The sequence below is a fragment of the Colobus angolensis genome, unplaced genomic scaffold, assembly GCF_000951035.1.
Source record: "Colobus angolensis palliatus isolate OR3802 unplaced genomic scaffold, Cang.pa_1.0 Scaffold149, whole genome shotgun sequence".
Classification (NCBI taxonomy): domain Eukaryota; kingdom Metazoa; phylum Chordata; class Mammalia; order Primates; family Cercopithecidae; genus Colobus; species Colobus angolensis.
Genome location: NW_012114588.1, coordinates 2047607 through 2063650, shown reverse-complemented (window position 1 = coordinate 2063650; position 16044 = coordinate 2047607). Strand labels below are relative to the sequence as shown.

Here is a 16044-nt window from a genome sequence, read left to right as displayed (position 1 = left end):
CTCCCTCAGGTCCCACCTCTGTGCTGGAGTCCGAGCTAAGAAGGTTTGCCCCGCACCACCCCAGGAAGCTGCTAGGACCTTCAGACACTTCTTTATCTACTCGTCTGCTCTGAACTCTCCCCAGCCCATCTCTGGAGAGGTGAGGCCCCTCTGAGCGGCGACAGGGCTGCTCCCACCCTGTGGCCTCTTCTCAACACAAGTCAGCCCCAGCCCAGACTAGAAGGAAGCTCCATTTTGAGTGATTTGGCTTTCTTTTTGACATAGGATGTGTGTGTGTGAGCTGGGGACAGGGTAACTCGCAAGCACACACACAGACTGCTGTCCGGTCTGATCACAGCAGGCCCTGGAAGCCTTGTCCTGCTTGGTTTGGGGGAGCCTGTTGTCCGGTCCGTGCGTGCCCCCAGCCAAGTATCCCGAGAAGCTAGAAAGCCAAGGCCTTCTGCCTGCAAGACGCTGAACCTTCCTGTCACCATGTTCAGCCCCCGGGGTGTGTGAGACCCCTGAGGATTCGGAACCCCCGCTCGCCCGTTTCCTTCCCGGGTCCCACTGTCCTGCACCTGTCAGCTGTCTCACTGACTGTCGGGCTTGGCTGCCACCCATCCGATCCCTCCCAGGCCAGCTCCACCCCCGCCCCCTCCCCCAGCCCACACTCCCTCCCTTCCTGTCTCTGCCCACGTCTGTCTCTACCTGCCCGTTGCCGGCACACCTGAAGATCCGAGGCTGCCTAACGGAGTGTGGGGATGGTTCAGGGTGTTTACCAGACAGCTGGGATAAGGTATTAAATCCTGCTGCTGTCTTCCCAGGGCCAGGTTCCTCAGATGGTTTTCCAAATCCCTAATCTCAGTGCCCACATCCCTGCCCAGCCAATGTTTGATGGGAGCTTTCCTTTCTGATTGAAGCTGTACCCAGCAGGATCTGTCATGGGTTTGGGTCTGGGTTCCCACCGGTGCTCGATGACACGGGCATCCAGCCCCTTCCTCTCTGTGGTCCTTCCTTCCTCCCCTCCTTCCTTTCCTTGGGAATCTTAGTGAGTGGGGGCCAGGATTCTGACACCAGGTGTTCTAGAGCCTTCAGGAGTCCCCATCCTCCACCATGTGGTCATGAGGCCACCTGCTGTAATGGCAGGGGGAGGTCCCAGATTGGGCTTTAAGTCAGAAGCAAGGGTAAGGAGGTGGGAGGGAGCAGGCCAGGAGCAGCCCTTGCTGAGCCCGCCTATACAGCTCTTCATGCTCAAAGTAAAAGTGACCAATGTGGGGTTCTGCCCTGAGAGAGAGTCTGTAAAGCAAACCTGTTCCTTTACAGTGTCTCTGCATTGGCTTAGGAGGTGACAGCTTTAGGGAGGAGGCATGCGCCTGTCTGGCACTCAGGTGGACACCCTGCCCTCGTTCAACTGGCCAAGCTTCTGGGGTCACAGGAGAGCCCGCGTGCTCCCCAGTGAACAGGGACTTGGAGACACCCAGCGGCATCCATTCTTCATGTGTGGCAGAGGCAGCTTCCCGGGGTCTTCCCTGTGGTAGAATATCCGGGGATGTGTCTACCCTTTCCAGGATGGCAGGACTAGGCCGAGAGCAGGGACACCCTGCTCCAGATCCTCAGCCCCCCACCAGAAACAAGGCTGAAAGAGGCCAATCTGCTTCTTCCCCTGAAGCCGGGAAGTTTCTATGCGGGAAGGAGCAGAACTCTAGACCAATGGGGGCATGTGGCCAGTGGTGGCGGCCTGGGTCTAGCCCTCTTGGGGGTGCCTGGGACTGATGGATGTGTTCTTTCTCCCAGCTGCGATGTGGCCTGGGCAGACCCTTCTAATTTCAGTTTCTCTCTCCCTAGCTCCAGACTGCTTCTTTCTCCCTCCCGTGCCCCTTCTCCTCCTTCTTCCAGGCAACCAGAGGTGTCTTAGGTTTCACAATAGCCCAAGCCTCCCTCTCTCTCCAGGTCTCCTCACCTTGTTCCTGCAGGCTCCCCCCGGGTGTCACGTGGCTCCACCCTCTCACTGTTGCCTTGGCAGTCAGTGCCACTCCCGGTTTGTCTCTCTGTCCTTTGCTGAGATCAGGGCACAGACAGGAGTGGGGAGGTCCCTGGGGGCCAGCCAAGAGGGGCTCGGCAGCAGCAAACTGGGCTGGGATGGGGCAAGGGACAACAGCGGCCAACTTCACACCGGGTCCTCAGCTGGCATCCTCAGCATCAAGGCTTGAAGCGGGTTCCAGGGGTAGTCCTGGGTACCAGCATCCCCAGTTTTATTTCAGGGATGTTCTTTTTCTCATATGTGTTGGGCAAAGATCAAGAAGTGGAATAGAAAATAAGGGGACAGAGAAAATCTGGAGGGTGACGGTTGGGCTGGCGAGGAGGAGGAGGAAGAGGAGGAGGAGGAGGAGGAGAGAGGTGAAATTAATTCATTAGAAAAACTTGTTTACTGGCTTTGCTTAGGCGCCTCCATTTTAAAAGTCTACGTTTACAATAAGTCGTTAATTAAAATACAAAATTAAGCAACAGCTATGTTTTTTTTTCCTTACACTTTAATTGCATGATTTTTTGTGATGTAATTTCTGGAAACACCCAGCGTACCTCACAGGGCTGATTGTTTGATAAACTAGAAGCACCTGAAACCAACCCCAAAAAATAAATATATAAATCCAAGGGAAACTGAAGGTAGATTGGAAATGACACAGAACTGCAGACAGCGGGGAACTGAGAATCCATAATCACAATAATAATAATTAAAAAAACTTCTAAGTAAGTACATTTGTCCTGCTGCTCGCCACCCCCACCCCCACCTCCCCAACCTGCCTGAAACCAGAGCAATCTGTGCCTCTCAGGGGAAAAACAAGCTGCCATAGAAGCCAGACCAAGTGGGGCGGTTGCTGCCTGTCCCACACCCCCAGGTTGGTGCTATGGAGAAAAAGCAGGCGCAACTAGGAACTTTCCCTGCCTCCATTTCTAGCTGGGCTCAGTACTTGCTGGGGCTTCTGCCTTCATCACTGACCTTACAGGGGAACTGTCTTTGTCCCCCTTGTTTTGAACCTAGATGCAATCCCAGGAGGAGATGCTTCGGGGCACTGACTGCCCCTCCTGGGAAAAGCACATCTCTCCTTGCACGTGCCATGGCAGACAGTGGGACCCAGGCTTGGGTTGCCGGCCCAGTGTTCCTCGTTATCCTGAGAGCACTGGCTCTTCTGGAAGGGAGTGGGAAAGGGTGATCCGAGGTAAAAGAGGCGTGGGTTGACTTTGCAGATGGCCCCCTGGCCTGTTGCCTTCTTTAAGGTGTAGACCTAGATGATGATTGCAAAACTGCAGAGAAACCTGTCAGGAACTGACTGGGGGTGGGGCTGGGAGGAAGCTGGGTCCCACTGGTGGCCTGGCTGCAGGAAAATTGCAAGCCCAGCATCATCTGTGGGCTCGGGGCTCCTAGGTGCAGGGCATCTGGGCAGTGGGAGCATGCAGGACAGAGGGGGCCTATGACTGCACTGCTGGCTCCTTTCACCACCCTGCAGCTAGGGGCCCAGTTGGCTGGCGCCCCAGCAACCCCTCCGTACACTCTGCTCCTAGGAAAAAAGGAATTACCTCCTTTTAGGGCCTTTTGAAAAATCTATTTTTTCTCCTTGATTGTAAGTTATGCTCGCGGTGCATTGAAAAATACAAAAAAGGATAAAGAAAATAATTTAGGCCAGGTTCAATGGCTCACACCTGTACTCCCAGCACTTTGGGAGGCTGAAGCAGACAGATCACTTGAGCTCAGGAGTTCAAGAAACTCCTGGGTGACATGGCGAAACCCCTTCTCAACAAAAAATACAGAAATTAGGTGGGCGTGATGGTACACATCTGTAGTCCCAGCTACTTGGGAGGCTGAGGTAGGAGGATGGCTTGAGCCCAGGAGGTGGAGGCTGCAGTGCGCAGAGATCGTGCCATTGCACTCCAGCCTGAGTGACAGAGCCCGGCCCTGTCTCAAAAAAAAAAAAAAAAAAAAGAGAAAAGAGAAGAGAGAGAAAAGAAAATAATTTAAAAATGTGTTTTGTGAGTTAGGGAGACAGAGATACCTGGTTGTAATCCCTGGTTTTGCCACCCAGCAGTATGACCTTGAGTAAGTTACACAATGTTTCCAAACCTCAGTTTCCTCATCTGTCAAGTGGGAATACTGAGAGCATAGATCTTTCAGGCTGGCCCTTGATTTAGTGTAATGATCCATATATAAAATACTTAGCACTGAGCCTGGCACATAGCACCAGTAAATATTATTTCTGGCCAGGTGCGGTGGCTCACTGCTGTAATCCCAGCACTTTGGGAGGCCAAGGTGGGCAGATCACTTGAGGTCAGGAGTTTGAGATCAGCCTGGCCAACATGGCAAAACCCCGTCTCTACTAAAAATACAAAAATTAGCTGTGTGTTGTGGCGTGTGCCTGTAATCGCAGCTACTCGGGAGGCTGAGGCAGGAGAATCGCTTGAACCCGGGAGGCAGAGGTTGCAGTGAGCCGAGATCACACGACTGCACTCTAGCCTGGGCAACAGAGCAAGACTCCATCTCCAAAAAAAAAAAATTAACTATTTCTCTTTCTGTTATTATCATTAATAATGACTATTCCCACTATCTTGGGATAATAGACATTTAAATTTTTTACACTGGTGAGTTATCTATCTAAACCTGTGCTATCCAAGCCTCTAGCTTCTTTAAACTTTCATTCATTAAAGTAAAAGAAAATTGGAAATTCAGTTCCTCAGTCACATTGTCCATGTCTGGTGCTCAGTAGCCGCATGTGGCCAGTGGCTGCTGTGTGGGACAGCATCCTCCAGCACACAGCCACTGGAGTGTTTTCACCGAACCATCTCCCACTTTTCTAAGTGTCTCTTAAGGGCTGTACAGTGGTCCATAGCATGGCTGAATCACACTCTGTTACTGGCTTGAATTTTCTTTTCTTTTTTGAGACGGAGTCTTGCTCTGTCACCCAGGCTGGAGTGTAGTGACACAATCTCGGCTCACTGCAACCTCTGCCTCCTGGGTTCAAGTGATTCTCCTGCCTCAGTCTCCTGAGTAGCTGGGATTACAGGTGCCGCCACCACGCCCAGATAATTTTTGTATTTTTAGAAGAGACGGGGTTTCACCATGTTGGACAGGCTGGTCTCGAACTCCTGGCCTCAAGTGATCCGCCCGCCTCTGCCTCTCAAAGTGCTGGGATTACAGGTGTGTGCTACCACGCCTAGCTTGGCTTGAGTTGTCATTCCTGGGAAGTTGGTGCATCCTCTGGGCTCTGATTGGTCCCCAGGGGTTGCTGCCTGCTGACACCTGCCCTGTGGTGCTCTCTGATTGGTGCCTGGCAGTGAGAGATTCTGGGAGGAGCAAGCCCGGTCAGCTGATTGGCTGTCAGTGGTGATGCCAGGGCTCTGCCTCCCCTCCCTCACAGTGGGCTCTGGCTGGGCAGGAGGGGCCACTCCCCACAGGACTCCAGTGCCCGCCCCCCAGGATGCCTCCTCCTCACTCTTCACCCCAGAAGGCTGGAGTCCAGGGAGAGGAGGGCCTTGGTTGAGGGAGTTAAAATGAACAATAGGCCAGGTGCAGTGGCTCATGTCTCTAATCTGAGCACTTTGGGAGGCTGAGCCCATCAGATCACTTGAGGTCAGGAGTTCGAGACCAGCCTGGCCACCATGGTGAAACCCCATCTTTACTAAAAATACAAAAATTAGCTAGGCATGGTGGTGCACACCTATAATCCCAGCTACTTGGGAGGCTAAGGCAGGAGAATTTCTTGAAACCAGTAGGTGGAGGCTGCCGTGAGCCGAGATTGCACCCCTGCACTGCAACCTGAGTGACAGAGTGAGACTCTGTCTCAAAAACAAACAAACAAATGAACAATAATGACTCACCCTGCCCTGAGCAGAGGGTCCAAGATAAAACCCGGAGGCCCCTCGGGGAGCTACCCGAGATCAGGGTGGCCTGCCTCATGGGAGGCACCATGGTGGAGGCTGGCCTGGCTCCCTGAATCCTGGGCAGGCCTCCCGCTCCTTGTGAGGGTCTTCCAGCTCCCGGAAGGCCCCTGACTCAGTCAAGACACTGGTGAGATTCCAGGGTAGGGTCTGGGGTCCCAGGTCTGGGGGCTGCTCCAGGAAGACTTGCAGTCACCTTGCAATGGTGGGTGACCCTCCTGTGACTAGGTTGGAGTGGGCATCGGGGGCTGGGGTGATACTGGGGTCATGGCCCTCGTCGTGGGCCGAGGGCTGTGGGCAAGGCCAGCGGGAGAAGTGATCCCCGGGGCAGTGGACAAGACAGAGACAGGGAGCTACAACCGGACCTGCTGAGGTGGCCCTTTCTGCTTGCAGCGGTTCATAAAATATGGCTCAGATTTTCATTACGGGCTCTATCGATTATCTTCTGGGATGGATGAATTATAGAGAACATTAAATTTTTTTTAAAAAGCAAGTGAGAGAGGAAATATCTGAATGACTTTGGGTGGTCGATGACAGAAAGGGCTGAGCCACCAAGCTTGGTCTCCAAGCAGGTGTGGACCAAACCTCTCGGGGCAGGCAGCCGCTGACTCCTCCAGCCGTCTGCTTCCCGGCCTCCCTGGGCCTGGCTTTGCAATAGGGGAGGCCTGTGCTCCCATCGCCCCCACCCTGTCCCCTCCAGGGATCTGCCTAGGATCTGGGAAGGCAGAAAATCAGGTTGTTTACAGGGCTGTGACCTGGAAATAGGACCTGTCCCAGGCTTTGGGCCTCCATTGCTGGGAGATGGGGCCCCAGCTCTGCTGTCTGCCCTCCAGGGACTTCCTCATTCTGGAGATGCCTGCCTGGGTAGAGGGAAGGGTCAGAGGACATCACTGATCTCCCGGGCCGGGACTGGGGCGGGAACTCATGAGGAATGCGGATGCCCGGGCCTCATCTTTTCCCCGCTCCTCGTTCCTTCTGTCAGCAATCACAGGCATGGAGGATGTCTGTTTTCCTTCTTAAGTTTGGGGAGAGCGAGTCTAGGTCCCACCACTCTGCCTCTAAGGTCAGTCCAGAAAGAGAAGCTCCTGAAAGCCCTTCCCTCCCTCGCTTTCTCCCCACCCACCTTGCTAAGCCGTGTCGTGATGAGGTGTCAGGCAGCTGGGGTTAACTCGTGTACCAGTGTGTGACCTTGGCTAGGTCACATCCCTCTCTGGGTCCCAGTTCTTCAATCCTCCACTCTCCAGTTGAGAGAATCATCTACTTCGTTGCAGGTTATAGATATTAATTTGCAATGGTTATATGCATTAATATATTAAAATCCTGAGCACACAACGCTTAATAAACATGAACTATTAACATTTTCCTCTTCTACTCTGGCAGGGTCTAGAAACTTTTCTTTCTCTTTGTTTAGGCTTTGTGATTGATTTATCAAATGCTTGACAGCACCTACTTGGTGGTGCTGTGAAGTACCTACTCGCTACCCGGGTATTACCACAGGCTTCACCTTCCCCCACCTTTCAGCCCAGCCAGAAACACCTGAGGCTTTGGTTGTGATGTCTGAGCCCTGTCTGTTGGCTCTAGGGGACTTACTTGGTCGAGGGTACTTTCCTCAGCGTGTTACACGTGAGAAGCCATTTAATCCTCATGACGGTACGCAGAGGAACTATCATTATCCCCATTTTACTGATGGAGAAACTGAGGCACAGAAAGGTTAAAGTCGTTAGCCCAGAGCCACACAGCTTGTGAGTGGCAGAGCCTGGATTCCTACCTGAGCAGTCTGGTTCCACAGCGTGTGTGCTTAACCACGGCGGCAAGTTGCCCAGTGATCTGGCACAGTGGCATGTATGTGTGTGTGTGTGTGTGTGCATGCTCCTGTGTGTGTGCATGTGTGCACGCGCTGAACGTGTGTTTTGTGACTGACTCCACTTTCTGACCCTCCGCACAGTATTTGGCCCCTACAGATAGATTATCAGCGGCCCCTGCATTTTCTGGGGCCCTGTTCTAGGTGGAGCGTGTCTCCCCATCCCCCACACATCCCCTCACCCAAGCTTCACCTAGGCTGCTGTGAAAAGGTGGTGGTTTCCATGGATATCCGTCTCCCTCTGGCGACACGCCCTTTTTTGTATAACTCTGTTCCCTGGAGTTGATTGTTTTTGGCACACAGCTCTGTAAACTCATCCAACAATTAAAGGGGGGAGGGGTAGAACAGAAAGGAGACAGATAGTAACTGTGGGGTGAGTGATATGGAGGAAGGGCCTCTGGGCCGCGGGTCCCCTCCCTGTCCTCTGCCGGCAGCAGGACAGTGGACAGTACCTTAAGTGCGGAAAGGCGGCACAAACACCTGGGAGTTCTGAGCATGAAGAGCCCTCTGCACTTGAGCTGCGTTCTTGCCCCATCTCTCTCTCCCTCAGAAATCGAAAGGGTCCCATGTTCAGGTCCAATGAGGCCGTCGCCAGAAGCCACCCGAAGCCGTGAGATGCCAGCCTGGACCGATTTGCACGTTGGCCTTCCTTGTTTTGGCTCACTGTGTGATGTGTCTGCCCTGTTTGTGTACCGTCGAATACCTGCTGCGTTGGGCGTACCCGTCGTGGGCCGTGTGAGATCACAGGTGAAAAATGCAGCGAAAAACACTTTCGTGCCGCAACACATCATGGAGGATTTTTGTATTAAGATGTGGATTTTTTTATTGGTTTTTTTTTTTTTTTTCCCGTTTTCCATACAGGCCTGGAGTTGGGCAATGTGCGCGTCTGTGTTTTTGTTTTCACTTGGGTGGTTTATGAAATCTGCTCATTAGCGCTCTGTCCTCTCCCCACCCCGGGCTGGTCTTCCACCGAATACCCTCTCGGATAGAAATCATTCCCTACCACTTCCCAGTGTCTTCCCTCCTTTGGGGAGATGATGGGCACCTCCCCGTACCCACATGCCCCCAGGTGAAAATCAAGGGGTTCTCTGGCCCTGCTTCCCAATCCCGCGTCTCTGTGGCAGATGTTCACTGTGCGGGGAGCTTCCGATGTAGGGGAGGCAGCAGAAATCTCTGACCCATGCCCCCAAAGATAAAGCCCTTTTGCTTTCCCCTTATCTGGAGAGAAGAAACGGAAGTTGTCCTGTCTCAGCAGGACCTCCTGACTTAGCATGGAGGCGGTTTCCTTGTCCCCGTCCTGTCAGATGACAGGTTGCAATGAGCATGACCACAGCCCAGACCCCATTTGGCAGATGTGTTCAGGGCTTCCTCCTGCTCGCCGAGTGTTACCTCAGGCCTCGCTTTCCCCCCTTTTCAGCCTGGCCAGAAGCCCCCGAGCCTTTCATTGTGATGTGTGAGCGCTGCCTGGTGGCTCTGGAGGACTTGGTCCAGACCTGTTTTGAGGCCAGGAGAACTGAGATTCTGGAGGGGCAGTGGCATCAGTTGTGGGTGGCTGCTGAGATCACAGGGAGGGGAGGAGGGTGACCTTTTAAGTGAGTTGGGCCTTGGAGCCTGTCAGCCCAGGCCTGGCTTTGGCACCTGTGCACGGTATGATCTTCAGCAAGTCACTTCGTGTCTCCATGCCTGCCCTCCCTAATCTATCCACGGGGACCATAACCATTTCTGCCTTTGTGTTGCAAAGATTTGGCCAGATCATGCGCGTAGGGCACTTGGCACAGCGCTTGGCAGATAGAAGGCATCTGATTGGTTCATACCAAGAGTTCTCACTTCGGCCTATAGGCAGGGGGCAGAGGCCACTCATCAGTGTGCCCTGCCCTTACTCCCAGCCTGCCACCTGGCACACAGTAGGCACGTGGTTCATTCTTATTGGAATTGGTTGGAGGGGATCAAGTAACTAAGGGGCTCCCTTGAACCTGAGAACTGTTAATTCACGGGGCTAATGGAGGAGGGGGAGAGAGCAAGGCACAGGTTGAGGCTCAGGGAGAGCTAAACAGAATGGGCACGAAAAGAGTCAACAGGGTTGGGCGCGGTGGCTCACGCCTGTAATCCCAGCACTTTGGAAGGCTGAGGCAGGCCAATCACCTGAGGTTAGGAGTTCGAGACCAGTCTGGCTAATCTGGTAAAACACTGTCTCTACTAAAAATACAAAAATTAGCTGGGTGCAGTGGCACTTGCCTATAGTCCCAGCCACTTGGGAGGCTGAGGCAGGAGAATTGCTTGAACCCAGGAGGTGGAGGTTGCAGTGAGCCGAGATTGCACCACTGCACTCCAGCCTGGGTGACAGAGCGAGACTCCATCTCAAAAAAGAAAACAGCAAGTGGAGCGTTCTGTTGGAGAAGAGGGGCCAAGCTGCGTGGGGCTCATCTGACTCTGACATGAAGTCAGGGACTAGTTCAGTTCCACCAACACCTTTGCTACCCACGGTCGCCCAGCTGTTGTGCTAAATGCTGGAGATGCGCAGATCATTAAGACCCGCTCTCCGCCCTTGAGGAGTTAAACATCCAATGGTGGAGACAGACTTGTGAACAAATTACTTCAGTCCAGTGTGGACGTAAATGCTGTGGTGGAGGATGTAGGAGCAGCAGAGTCAGGGCACATGGGGCCACCCGGGGTAGATTCCAGAAGATTACCTTGAAGAGATTTGGAAGAAGAGGGTGGTGGTGATTCTAGGCACGTCTAGAGTGCTTGTTAACACCCTTTCACACCCCTTGTCCATCCTCCACGCAGCCTGCGAGGTAGGAGGGAAGACTGAGGCATCGTCTCCGTTTGGCTGTTGAGGAGAATGAACCTAGGGAGATTAGCAGGCTTGTCTAAGGGCCCGTGAAAGTTTCAGGGGGCACAACTGGGACTCGGACCCATGAGTCCTGGTTCTCAGCCCATTGTGAGTTCTGTAAGCGCACTCACTCAGCTTCTCACCTCTTCACTCTGGAGCCGCTGCTCAGAGAGACCCGGCCTCTGCGCTCTGCACTTTCTGACCGGGATCCATGGGCCCCGGGGCCTGGGCTGTGGGAGAGCCTCAGTCCATGGAAGGCCCCGGGGCCTGTGCCCTGGTTTGGTAAGTGGGTCAGGCCACTTGGTTGGGGACAGTCTTGGAGCAAGGCCATTCCCTGGCAGGGTTGGAGGATGGCAGGAATGGGGAAGACTGTGGGGGAGAAGGAGGAGGAGGACTGGCCACACCCTTCATTCAGTTGTTCTTGCTGCCACAGCTGAGAAGCACCCTCTGCCCTGAGCAGACCCCTGTCTCCGATGGACGAAGCCCAACAAGGGTCCCACCAGGGCCTGGAACCCCCTTTCCTTCCGTAGCTGGAACACCCTCTGAGCCAAGGACGTAAAACACTGGGAGTGTTCACCGTTGGCCTGTAGTCAGACCCTGGTCTTGCCAGTGCCTTGCCTGGAGTTGGGGAGGTAGAAGTGTTTCCCTTGACCTTTTCTCTGGGGAATGTACATGTCTGTCTTACAAAGCTGGAAGAGGGGCGTGTTAGCCTTCTATGTAAGATGCTCACTTTTAGGTGGGGTCATTCTGATGGGATGTTGGAGTGGAGACCCCCAGCAGATGGATGTTCTTGGAGTAGGGGTATAGGTAGTCCAAGGCATGTCTTCTTCCAGCCCAGGGGGATTTTGTGGGTGGATGAGCTGCCCAGGGCTTTGGGGGATTCTGGACTAGGGCAGGGGAGTTTCAGAGCCCAGAGGAGTGAGTCTCCCAGTGGCCCTGAAGTTTCCATTAAAGTGTTTTTTCCTCTTTTTTAAAGAAAAAAATATTCCCAAACTGGAAAACAAAGGAAATCCACTTCCCCCAAATCACACGAAACTCACATTAGGGGCCTGGCGGGAATCCATGGAAACCAGGAAACCCGCTGTTAACCCTGTGTGGCGCCGAGGGGTGGGATGGGAGCTGGGCTGATCCAAGCCTTGGACTGTAGATGCTGTCCACCCTGATGGCCTCCCCAAGGGAGCTGGTCTCGGTGGCATTGCCCCAGCCGAGGTGGGGCAGAGCTGATGCCGAAGCTGCCACCTTCCAAGAGCCAACTCCCCTTCGCACTCAGGTCCAACCTTGGGCAGCAGGAGGGGAGGGGTTCGTGCACTCCTGCGAGGCCTCTGGGGACTCCGAGGGCCGGGCCAAGTTGGAGAACCTGCAGGGCAGCTGCCCACACCATGCCACACTGTGGAGGCAGGGCCCAGCCCTCTCACACGTTTCAGGAACGCAGAGCTGCTGTGGCTGCTGCAATCTTCCCGCAAAGGGGGAAGGAAAGGGCCAGGATTTCAGCGGCAATCTTCCTGGTGCCAGCTCTGCAGGCAGGGTGGGCAGGAGAGCAGACCGAGCACCCCCTCTGGGTTGTCTGTACCCCATCCTCACATCCACGAGGCCGGGCTTCCAAGACTGGGAGGTTGTATGCTGAGATCGGATTGTGTGTTTGTGTTTGCACGCACATGAGCTCCTTTTTTCTAAAAATGCTGAAAATATTTACAGGTTTGAAGTTGAAACGCAAACAGGAAAAGCCCTTTAAAAAGTGAGTGTAGTGGATATTCAAAACAGGAATCACCATAGAAACACCACAATATTTGTTTAAATTGACACAAAGGTTGCCGGTAGCAGGGCACCAACTTTCTTTGGCTACTTTTTTTTGTCCCAACACCTATCGCAGCTGAATCTCAGCAACCCCCTTTCAGGGTATGGGCCCACACCCTCTTTTCTTTTTATGAAATTGAGTCGCACAGTACCAGAATGGAAGTGGGGAAGGAAAGCCAGAAGAAATTAAATGCACCATCCTGGGTCGCTGCAGAGACACCTGTTGATTCCTTTTATAGAGACTCCCAGAAGGTCACTCAGGGGTCAGGGGAGCAGCTGGGAGCCGGCGCAGGGAAAGTCTGGAGGGAGCAGGCGATGGGGAGCCCAGGGTTGGTTTGGTTGCATGGGTTTGATCTGTCTCCGGTATTGGCTTGGTCCATTTTCAGGCCTGACCTTTCACCCTGGGTGCCCAGCCTTGGGTGTGATCCTTCTGTGTTACCCGGGGAGGCACCTGATTGGCCTAGTATTGTTTCTACCTGTTTGCTTATTTTATTAGGTACGACAACTGCATAGCAATTGGCTAATAATTGTGCAAAGAGTGCATTGGTTGCAGAGTCAGGCATGGTATGCGCCATGGCAATGCCATCTGCTGATTGGCAGGAATGAGAATATCTTACCTTGCTGATTGGTTACTACACACGGTGTCAGAACCTTGCCCTCCATTGTATACCCCAAGTGTGGGGTGGGTTTGTGGGTGTCGGTTGTAGCCTAATCTTTTTTGTTTTCCCCTCTCGTTTTGGTAGGCAAACAGACCTTGCTGACTGAAGGCAAAGACTCCTCCATCCCACCCACCCTCCCAGCTGCCGCGGCCATTGACCCCTCCTTTACAAGGGGCTCCTGCAACTCCCCAGTGGCGCGTGTTGGAATGGACTTCGAACCCTGGCCTCTTGGGATGCAAAGGTAGCTGCTTCCGGTTCCCAAGATGCCACTAGGAAGTGTGGGGTGGCCAGTTTGGGGGTTGCTTCTTAGGGTACGGACTGTGTAAGGCCTAGACTCACCTTTCCCAGTGGGTTCTGATCCCGATGGCGGGAGCTTAAGCACTATCAGTGAGAATGAAAAAAGTGTTGCATGGAGAAGAAAGCCCCGGCCCAGGAGCACAGCACCTACACTGGGGCCTTGGCTTTGTCATCGACTCAATACTCACTCTCTGGATCTTGGTGTCACCACCTGTGAAATAAAGAGCTTAGCATAACTGGCCTTTTAAGGATCTTCCCAGTGTTTCTATGGCATGACAATGAATGGTGCCAGCAGTGCCCAGGCTTTGCAGGCAAGGACCATTCTCTATCAGATGACACTCCCAGATCTAAGCATTAGGTTGGAACTTCATCTTAGAAGGGCTGGACAGTAGTTCCAGCCTTTCTCCATCTCTGGAGCTGCTCTGCTCTGAGCTCATGTGTGGTAGGAGCTGGCCTGGGGATGATTTATCAGGCTCTCTTCAGTGGTCCTCTGGCCCAAATAGGACCCTTCATAGAGGAGAAGCTGTAGGTGCCTTTTGACCCAAGCTTGGAAATAGCCCTTTGCATAAGGCAGGTCACTCATGCCAGGGAGGGGTAGTCTGTGGAGCTGGTACTGTCAGATATTTACCTGCAGGTATCAAACGTAGCAGTTCTTGGGGTGAGGGGTTGACACACAGTGGGTGACTCATTGCATGTTGGTCATTATTCAGTATTTTCTTGAGATCCCAAGGGAACCAGTCCAGAGGGATTGGGTGTTTGTGAAGTTCATGGGCAAGGTCTAGGGATGGAGGCGGAGGCTGAGGGCCTAGAGGATGTCTGGGGAGGGCAGGGCTGGGGGCTGCTGTTCCTGTGTGTGCCAGCCTGGAGCCTGTGTCCCTAGCTCACCTGCCTGTGCTCCTCTTCTCCATGGTCGCCCTGGGCAGGTGTGTCCTGCCCCTCCCTCTGGGGCTGGGCTCAGCAGCCCTGGACTTCGAACTTGCAGGGAGGAAGCACTTGCAGAGATGGGTGCCTTGGTGCGCACTGGGATTTGGTAGGTCCTTGAAGCCGCAGACCTGCCTGAATCCAGGCCATGCCTCCTCGGGGAACTAGCTCTGGACACAGCCCAGAGATTTGCAAATCAGATGCAAAAGTGGCCTTTGGTCGCTGTGGTGGGGCAACTGTGTGGCTGCGACTCTTCTTCCTGGTGTGCAGAATGTGATCATGCTCCTGAAGTTGGTCCATTGTACTTAGGATGTGCTACTGTTGTGCCCTGGATAGCACTGGGGCTGTTTAGACTGTCACCTGGAAAAGGCCATGGGGGGAGTTTCGTGGCGCTGAAGTCTTCCGGGTTTGCTCTGCCACCTTCCCGGGCTGTTCTTAACAGACTCTGCTTCCTCTGATGATCATGAATCTTGGGATGCAGGCCCAAATGTATCCAAGCCTCAGGGGGGTCTTGCCCGGCCCTGCCCCGTGCCCTGCCCATGAAGAGGCTGTGAGTGCCTGCGGAGCCCCCTCCCCTCTGAGAGGGTAATGTTTGCCTCCTCTGTTCTCAGTGGCGGGCTTTTTGTTTTTTTCTTTGCCTGGGCAAAACACGCCCATTCGCTTTTTCCTTTCTGAAGTTTCCACTCTCTGTTGACTCCCAGGGGTCACATGCCAGCTGGGATTTGTGCCTGGCATGGGACATGGGCTCCACAGGTCCGGTGGGACGCCTGCATCCTGCCATCGGCTGTCTTGGACTTGATAATGAAGCTTAGGAACTCCAAGGGCTCTGAGAGAGAATATCATGGCCAAGTCCCTTCTCACTTAGCCCTTTCCAGTGACCAGGCTGGACTCCAGGCGGGGGCCTTCTGTGGCAGGAGTGACCCATGGTCTCAGAGCGGTCCTGCCTCACCCATGCGGACCAGGGGGCAAGCCTGTGTGCAGCTCTGATCTGCAGGCCTGGCCCTGTCTGGCTTAGATTCCCCCATCTCGGGCTCCTCTGCAAAAGAGCTGGTTGCATTTAGCCAGCAGTTACAGAGGGTCTGGGGCCAGGCGCGGTGGCTCATGCCTGTAATCCCAGCACTTTGAGAGGCTGAGGCAGGCAGATCACTTGAGGTCAAGAGTTCAAGACCAGCCTGGCCAACATGGCAAAACCCCATCTCTACTAAAAATACAAAAATTAGCCGGGTATGGTGGTGCATGCCTGTAATCCCAGCTACTTGGGAGGCTGAGGCAGGAGAATCACTTGAACCCAGAAGGTGGAGGTTGCAGTGAGCCAAGATTGTGCCCCTGCATTCCAGCCTGGGCGATGGAGCAAGACTGTCTCCAAAAAAAAGAGAAGAGTGTCTGGGGTCTGCCAGTCACTCACCAGCAAACAGAGGTGACAAGACTGCCCCTGTTCTTATGGAAGCCGGTAGGGGAGGCAGCATGAAACAAACCCACAAAAACAAAAAAGGAAGATCCCAGCAGAGAATGGAAGTAGGAGGTGGTGATGGGAAGTGACTGCTTGGCACTCCTGGCAGGCTGCTCAGAGGTGGTTTCTCAAGGACGTGGTGACATTTAGCTGACATTGAAGGACAGGAAGTAGACAGATCAGTGAAGAGCAGGCAGAATATTCTAGAAAGAGAGAACAGCTAGCCTAACGGCCCTAAGGTAGGATGCCTTCAGTGCATTCAGTGACTGGAAGAAAAGGCCAAGGGACCAGGACGTGGATGGGGTAGGTGTCAAGAGGTGCA

General features: G+C 53.7%; 1 protein-coding gene across 1 annotated transcript in view; it reads left to right on the top strand.

Moving 5' to 3' along the window:
• The window catches only part of CASZ1 (castor zinc finger 1), a 150159-nt gene that overhangs the window by 22883 nt on the left and 111232 nt on the right, over positions 1 to 16044 (top strand). Inside the window, exon 2 of the mRNA XM_011935798.1 lies at positions 13139 to 13295. The gene's annotated coding sequence lies outside the window, so the exon portion shown is untranslated. The remainder of the gene's footprint in view (positions 1 to 13138; positions 13296 to 16044) is intronic.